Source organism: Urocitellus parryii, chromosome 2, assembly GCF_045843805.1.
Source record: "Urocitellus parryii isolate mUroPar1 chromosome 2, mUroPar1.hap1, whole genome shotgun sequence".
NCBI lineage: Eukaryota > Metazoa > Chordata > Mammalia > Rodentia > Sciuridae > Urocitellus > Urocitellus parryii.
Genome location: NC_135532.1, coordinates 151,471,946 through 151,479,766, shown reverse-complemented (window position 1 = coordinate 151,479,766; position 7,821 = coordinate 151,471,946). Strand labels below are relative to the sequence as shown.

The 7,821-nt window shown below is 36.1% G+C and overlaps 1 pseudogene; it reads right to left on the bottom strand.

Moving 5' to 3' along the window:
• Positions 1–802: 802 nt before the first annotated feature.
• Positions 803–6,451, bottom strand: LOC113193163 (uracil-DNA glycosylase pseudogene; annotated as a pseudogene).
• Between the last annotated feature and the right edge of the window lie 1,370 nt (positions 6,452–7,821).

Here is a 7,821-nt window from a genome sequence, read left to right as displayed (position 1 = left end):
GAAAAAAGAATCCAAGTGATTCCAGTCCATAAAAATAGAATCTGGCGATCTGTCCCTCCTTAAAACACCTCAACTGATAACCATAGGAGAAAATCCCCCATCCCGCATGAAAAAAAAAAAAGACCCCTCTTCCCTGCTCAACTTCACCTCACTCCAGGAAACAAAAACAAAGAGCCCACTGCTTCTTTGTTCAGTTTGTGAGGCTCACACTGAGGGGAACTCCTCAGGGATCCTTGCCTTTACTACAATCAGGAAACTGATCCTTAGCTTCTGGGACAGATTTCTAGAAACATACAAAAAGTCCTCCACATTCTTCCAGAAAATGGCCTGAAGGTCCCCCCAAAGATCAAGGGGCCTTTTCTTAGCCAAACGACCAAATGCACTGTAACCTAAAATCTAACCTATCTAAAATGTTAGCAACAAGCACCAAACCATTGGCTTTAACAAAAAGGTGCATTTCTCCCTGCTAAATCTACAGAGTTAAGAAGTTGGAGAGAACTCAGTATTTGATTTCATTTGTCTTGCAAAAAGTGTGCTTATTTTAGGCTGAGCCAGCTTTGCCTTCCTTGGGCCCTTAACTTATTGTGCTTGGAAGGTTAAAATGCAGAAATGGTCAAAGTGTATATTTGTTGTCCCTGGCTGGAGAGCCTGGTTCTTTGCTGCTGAATACAAGCTCTTTCCTCTTATGCAAGGCACTTAAAAATAAGCAAATTTTCAATGACTTCATTACTGACAAATACTTCAGCAGCCACTTCTCAAAAACCTCCTCTGGAGAAGAAGAGACCCCCCCTTCAGTGCAAGGTCACAGCCCCTTCCAGTCGATGGGCTTCTTGCCAGAATTTTGCAACAACTCATTAGCTTTAGAAAAATGTCTACACCCAAAGAACCCTCCGTACACAGACAGCGGGGAGGGATGAGCAGTCTGCAGTATATGATGCCCCTTTCTGTCAATGGCACTGCCCTTCTTCCCAGCATAAGAGCCTCAGAGCAGGAAGACGAAGCCATTCAAGTTCTGATTAGGCCAGTACATGACTGCATCAGTGAACAGCTCCCAAACCCTCTCCTTAAGCGAATTGGCTTGATGGACCCGGGCAATTGGCACATCACTGAGCAAGAGGACACCTTGTTTGGCACATCCCAATAAATCTCCATGGCCAGATGAAAACTATCTATGTCCATAGACAGCTCTTTATAAATGTTGTCCAAAGTGGGCAGAAGTGGAACAGATCTTTGGATGCTAAAGCAGAGCACATGAGCTTGATGGGGTCCATGACAAGGATCTTGTACCAGGATGACAACCTTCACATCTCTTACGTCACATGTTTGGGTCCATGTGAAAACTTGGTGGGGAGGTGGATAAACAGTGTAATGTTTTCTTTCTTCTGCACCATCTCCATTATAAAATACAGTTTCCTCAACTCTCTACTGAGGTGCTTCTTCCAACTCTCACCTCCAGCAAGCTGCAGCCGTGGCTTTGATTTTCTGGATGTGGACCAGCTGTTCTTGGTTCAGCCTCCTGCCTGGCCTGGGCCTTCTTGGTGGGCTTGTCAGTCCTCTGCTTCGCTGTTCTTGTCAGCTACAGCTGCCACACAGTCCTCGGGTCGACCTGCAGGCACCGACTTTTAAGTCTTTCTACCTGTGTTTTCAAATGCAAGACACTTTGTTTCACTGAAAAACAAAATAATAAATGTAGACTTATTCCTGTTCACCAAATAGACAAATTTTAGTTTGGAAATGAGAATAAGCAGACAATTATGGGGGTAGTGTGAAAAGTTCTGTGATAGAGACTAATATAACAGTGAGACAATTAAATAAATAAAACAAAGACAAATATATAAAAATGAGGAAATTAAAATTAATACAACACAATGACTATATGTTTCTGGAATATTAATCCTGACAATCATTAGTGAAGTAACTTGTTTATTGTATATGCATATTTTATAAGAAATTGTTCCTACCTTAAAAAATAGAATTAACTGTTTGGACAAATTTCTTATGAACTGGGTAAGAAGATGGTAGAGTTTAAATTTTAACCTGAGGCTCAGGTTCCTAAGCAATAAATCACTTTATTATAGTATCTCAGCCAGTAACTTGACTCTGCTATGTTCTAATTCTGTAGGGCACACTAGCAGGAAATTGTATAAAATCACAAGGCAAAGGTTTAATATCTAGCACTTTTGTGTAAGTTGTTCTGCACCCTGTACAGAAATTGTTGAACTACAATGAGCTGTCTCATTAGATAAGAACCAGAAAATATATTTGCTGAAATCTACAATATTTGTCTTTAAAATATGGACTCTTTTTTTTTCATTGTCTTTCTACCATTTAACTAATACATGATAGCTTCTAATTAAGATGAGAATGATGCTTTTATTTTTTATTTTTTTTTAAAAGAGAGAGTGAGAGAGGAGAGAGGGAAAGAGAGAGAATTTTGTTTTAATATTTAATTTTTAGTTCTCGGCAGACACAACATCTTTGTTGGTATGTGGTGCTGAGGATCGAACCCGGGCCGCAAGCATGCCAGGCGAGCGCGCTACCGCTTAAGCCACATCCCCAGCCCAAGAGAATGATGCTTTTAAATGATCTTCTATATTCCAAAGTTTCTCAAGCATAATTCTTTACAAATTAAAAAAAAAAATCTATCAGACTATCAAGAGAAGTAAAAGCGGGATGGAAGCAAACATGGAGTTTTAAGAGAGGAATGAAAGTGAACACACTGAGTCCACATTGGACCATTAGTTTAGATCACAACCCTGTTGACCTTTAGCATTTGGTCCCAGTTTGGTGATATATGATTTTTTGAGGTGTTTTCACTTCCTACTTTGGTCTTTTCAAAATGCACACTTCTTGTATAATTCTCTACCTATAAATTTTATTTTATGATACGATCAAGAAAATAAAATGGAATAAAATTTAGGTCAAACAATTGAATTATTTAGGCAAAGAGCTGATAAGTTTCACTGAGAACAAAGGGCAATCTTAAATAAGATAAGATTTTCCTGAATTTTCCTGTGTAGTGTAGTTAAACTGAGTTATTTTAAAAACAAAATGTCACATATATACATATATTATATATATAGTCATATATATCTTTTCATTTTGTAATGTGTGTTCACACACATTTCTATTTTATTATTCAGGAGAAATTTACAAAATGCTCTTAAAGTATATCAACTGAATTAATGGATAGCAATACAGGGGGAATCAAAAATATGGAATATATTTCCCCAAAATTAATATAAATATTAAGTGCTACTTAAGAAAACATTTGAACAAGCTTTCTCCTTTTTTCTTTTTGTGGTGCTAGGGTTTGAACCTAGAGCTTTATGCATGCGAGGCAAGCACTCTACCACCTGAGCTATATCCTCAACCCTGAACAAGGTTTCTCATAGGTCTGCAAATCCATGTAAAAAGCTAAAAATATAGTATTGCCAAGGCAGATTTGAAAATAAAGAACAAAGGGGAAAAAATTTAAAGATTATCATAAAACTATTATGGGGCAGAGTTTGGGTGAGGAGACAGTGTTGGTGACAGAATAAATAAGAAGAAGAAAATGTAAGCTATAAATAAAGATTTGTGTATCTTTATATTTATGGAAACTTATATGATGGAGGTGGCATATCAATGGGATTGACTCAATAAATTATTTAGGAATAATCTTTTTCTATAGGACAGTTAACTTAGATCATGAGTCAAGCAAAGCATAGTTCACAATTCATAAAAGAAGAAATAAGAATGTCCAAAGGATACTTAAAAATATGTTCATCCTCACCTGTAATTAAGAAATAAAATAATAACAAAAATGAAATTTATTTCACAAGAAATTAGACAATTTTCAAGTCGGGAAGGATAGAGAAAAAAATGGAAATCCTTAAACACAAAAATTAGTACAAACAATATAGAGAACAATTCAGGATCATCAAAAATCCTAAATAAACTCTATAAGCCAGCAATGCAATGTCTAAGATACTAATGAGGAGGATGCCCACAAATGAATACAAAGGTATCTGTGAAACAGTCCGATAACAGTAAGACCAACAGGTATGTTGTTCCTCCTAAGTACTGACACTGTCCTAGGGTAGTTATAAGTTATTTTATCATCATAGTAGTGCTGATGTAATCATAGACATCATACTATTATAGTCTTCATATTACAAATAAGGAAACTGAGGCTCAGAGAGAATAAGGAATTTCCCCATGGTACCACAGTAATAGGTTATAAACTCAGATGGTGTGGCTACAAAGTCTGTATTTCTTTAAGAACCATGCTCTGCTGTTCCCCATGAATTAAAAAATTAATAATATATGATATTGTGTAGTTTCAAGAACAAATCTTGAAAACTCTGATAGTGAGGGGGAAAGCAAGCTTCAAGATAACGTGTACACTTTGATAACATCTGTGTAAGTTTTTAAAAGTCTTAGGTATGCAATATTGCATTTTTTCATTGATGTGTACATTTACATTTGTAACTGGAAGAGTTCATATTAAATTCATGAAATGGCTGACTCTGAGGAGATGAAAAAGGAAATAAGGTTAGGGATAGAAGACTAAGAGGCTGTCAAGCTTATATTTAATGTTGCATTAAAAGAAACCTTTAATGAAATGTGTATATGCGTTTGTAAATTCCAATTCACTGGTGCAGTTTGTGACTTGCTAAAGAACATGGCAAATTACAGAACTAAAAATCAAACTCATTCTAAGTAGATTTTTTTCTCTTTTTAAATTTGGCTAACCAAGTATTTGCTGCATAGACATAAAAACTGTAAAAGTATTTGGAAAAGAAATTTACTACAATAAAATATAATATGTTTACTTCAAAAATTTTCCTGTTATTAACTCATTTATTATTTCATTCAACAATAATTATTGAAAAACTGTTTTGCACCAATTACTATATTTATTTTTTTATATTCAGCCAATTTATTGTAAACAGGATAACCCTAGGACTCTATCATACTGGCTGTGTCACATGCTCTTTCACATCAACTAGTCAAAAACAAGACTTAAAAAGTTCCCAGTAACTAATAACTTAATGTGTTTCACAAATCTCATCTGATAAACACCGAGTAAATAGAAGTATCTAGGGTAGTCTGTTATTGCTCATGGAATTCAGCTGGGACCCATTTAAATGAATCCATTAGTATGCCTGAGTGACCCAACAGTAGCTCTAAGTCCCATTTGAAAACCAGAATGTTCTGGAGCACACTGAACAAGTGCAGGTTCATGGAAGACTATAAGGAATTGCTTTCAGATCTCTTCAGGTGCCTTTCCTCATACAATGACACTTGCAAATTTTATTCACTTTTTTTTTAAGAGCTAAAAGTTACTCAATAGAACATAATTTTCCACAGAAAAGATAGGTGGATTTTCATTTACTTTTAAAGTGATGGACTTAAACACCCAGGACAAATTTTAGATTCATCTTGTATATTTTTGCAGTTTGATGAAAAGCTGCATAGTCTACAAATGCATGAGACCAGAAGGAGATAACTTCATACACTTTCTGATGGACCAAGACAGCTTCACACAAGGAGCCTCTTGAAGTTAGATAAAAAGACAGTTACAGCACCACATTGACCTGACAATAGAAAGGGAGCCCTGCTTTTGAAAGCAGCCTCTTTGGTTGTGACTAGTATCATTCTTGCCCCAAACTGAGATAATATGGAAAATGGAAAAACCTAAGATGTGAAAAGACATGACTCCACACAAAGAAGTCCTGGCAAATCAAGTCATATGGGGAGGTTACATTTCATTTGAAAATGCCATTCTTTGCCTGAGTTAGTGGACAACAGGACCACTTACTATTACTAGTGCCTGTATGTGGAAATATATTCACAATTTCTCTTGAAGCAAGTTTTAATAATAGTAAATATTTCAAAACGTCTGTTTAATCTACAATTACTACATTTGAATATGAGGTTGGGAATCTAGTGAAGATTAAACTCATGACCTCTAGTTTAGAAAATCAAGGTTCAAACAACCATCAACAAAGGGAGGTTGTGAAGCTAGTAACTAATCATTGTTTGAGCTTGGGGAAGAAAATCTATCTACATCTTACAAGGAATTATCTTTACACATATCATTCCTCTTAATGGTATAATAGTAATTTCAAGCATTATTATCTTTATTATTCTCTGTAACTATGTAATAATCATGATGTTTCATTTCTAATCTCCAGAGAGAAAAGGAAAACTCCACTGGGAAGATGATGAGAGAGATTAGACCAAATGGTCTTGATAAATTTTCTATTGTAATTTTAAACAAAGCCCTAGATACCATCTGACTAATTGCAGATATTTCTGGAAAGCTTGAAGGTCTCCAAATAATTAGGTTGGGAAGAGGGAGGAAATCAGTTAGGAAGCTGATATCTCCCTGGACACTGTTACAAACTGGCAACTGGCCTGCGGACCCTTGTGCTGCTGACAGTGTGAGCACCAGGCAGCCCATCTCGGAGGCTAATTTGGTCTCCGAAGCAATGGCGTGTCTATCCAATTTGGGAAAGCATTTTGGCCGTGAGAAGCATTCCGAAGCAAAGGTTCATAGGGAGAGGAAAGAGGAAACTCGAAATTAAATTTAAAATGTATTTGTTATGAGCTGAATAAACAACAATTTTATGTGCACTAACCAAAATGTTCTGTCATTCTTCATCAGCAATCGTTACATTTAAATTCCTTTGCTAAGGAATAAAAAAGTGTCCAGGGGACTGGTAAATCTTTATTTGCTTCATTAAGTCTGCACAAAACAAAACAGAACCGAAGTTGATAACAGCATCCTATGAAGACTCAGCTATCATGATTCTCATCCAACAAAACAAATCTGATACAGTGAAAGAAGTGCTTTAAATTTCAGAAAGAGATGATGATAAGATGATGATAAATATCCATATTGATGGCAGACAGGATATGTGTTTGCTGTAAGATCTAACAGGAAGATGAAAGTGTCCTTCCCAGTCTTCATGCTTTTATTTGAAAATCTGAATTTATTGCAGATTTATTTTTTTCCTGATGAGAATATTGATATCAGACTTGGTTACAGCCAGGAGAGAATGATATAGAAATCTGGCTTTTATACACCAAAGTCCCAGTACATGGTATAGCCTATACACTAGAGTTTTTAAATATTTCAGCACAAGTTTATTAGTTTTCTAGAACTGCAATAGCAAGCTGCTACAAAGTTAGTGGCAAAAAAAAAAAAAAAGAAAAGAAAAGAAAAGAAAAGCAGAAATTTATTCTCTCACAGTTCTGAAATCAATATGCCAACAGGCCCATGTCCTCTCTGAGGACTCTAGGAAAAATTCTCTTCCTTGGGCTGGGGATATGGCTCAAGCGGTAGCGCGCTTGCCTGGCATGCGTGCGGCCCGGGTTCGATCCTCAACACCACATACCAACAAAGATGTTGTGTCCGCCGAAAACTAAAAAAAAATAAATATTAAAAAATTTCTCTCTCTCTCTCTCTTTAAAAAAAAAAAATTCTCTTCCTTACATTTCCCTAGCATCTTATAGTTGCTAGCAATTGTTGGCATGCCTTGACCTATAGCTACATCACTTCAATCTGTCTCCATCACAGATGGCCCTCTTCCCTCTGTGTGTCTCTATCTCCCTCTCATGGTCATTAATCATTGGATTTAGTACCCATCCTAATCTAGGATGACCTCTTCTTAACTTGATTACTTCTCGAGACCCTATGTCCAAATAAGGGCATATCAGCAAGTACTAGGAATTAAGACTTGAACATATCTTTTTTTAAAAAAAAAAATTATAGTTGTAGATAGACAGCATGCCTTTATTTTACTTGCTTGTTTTTATGTGGTGCTGAGG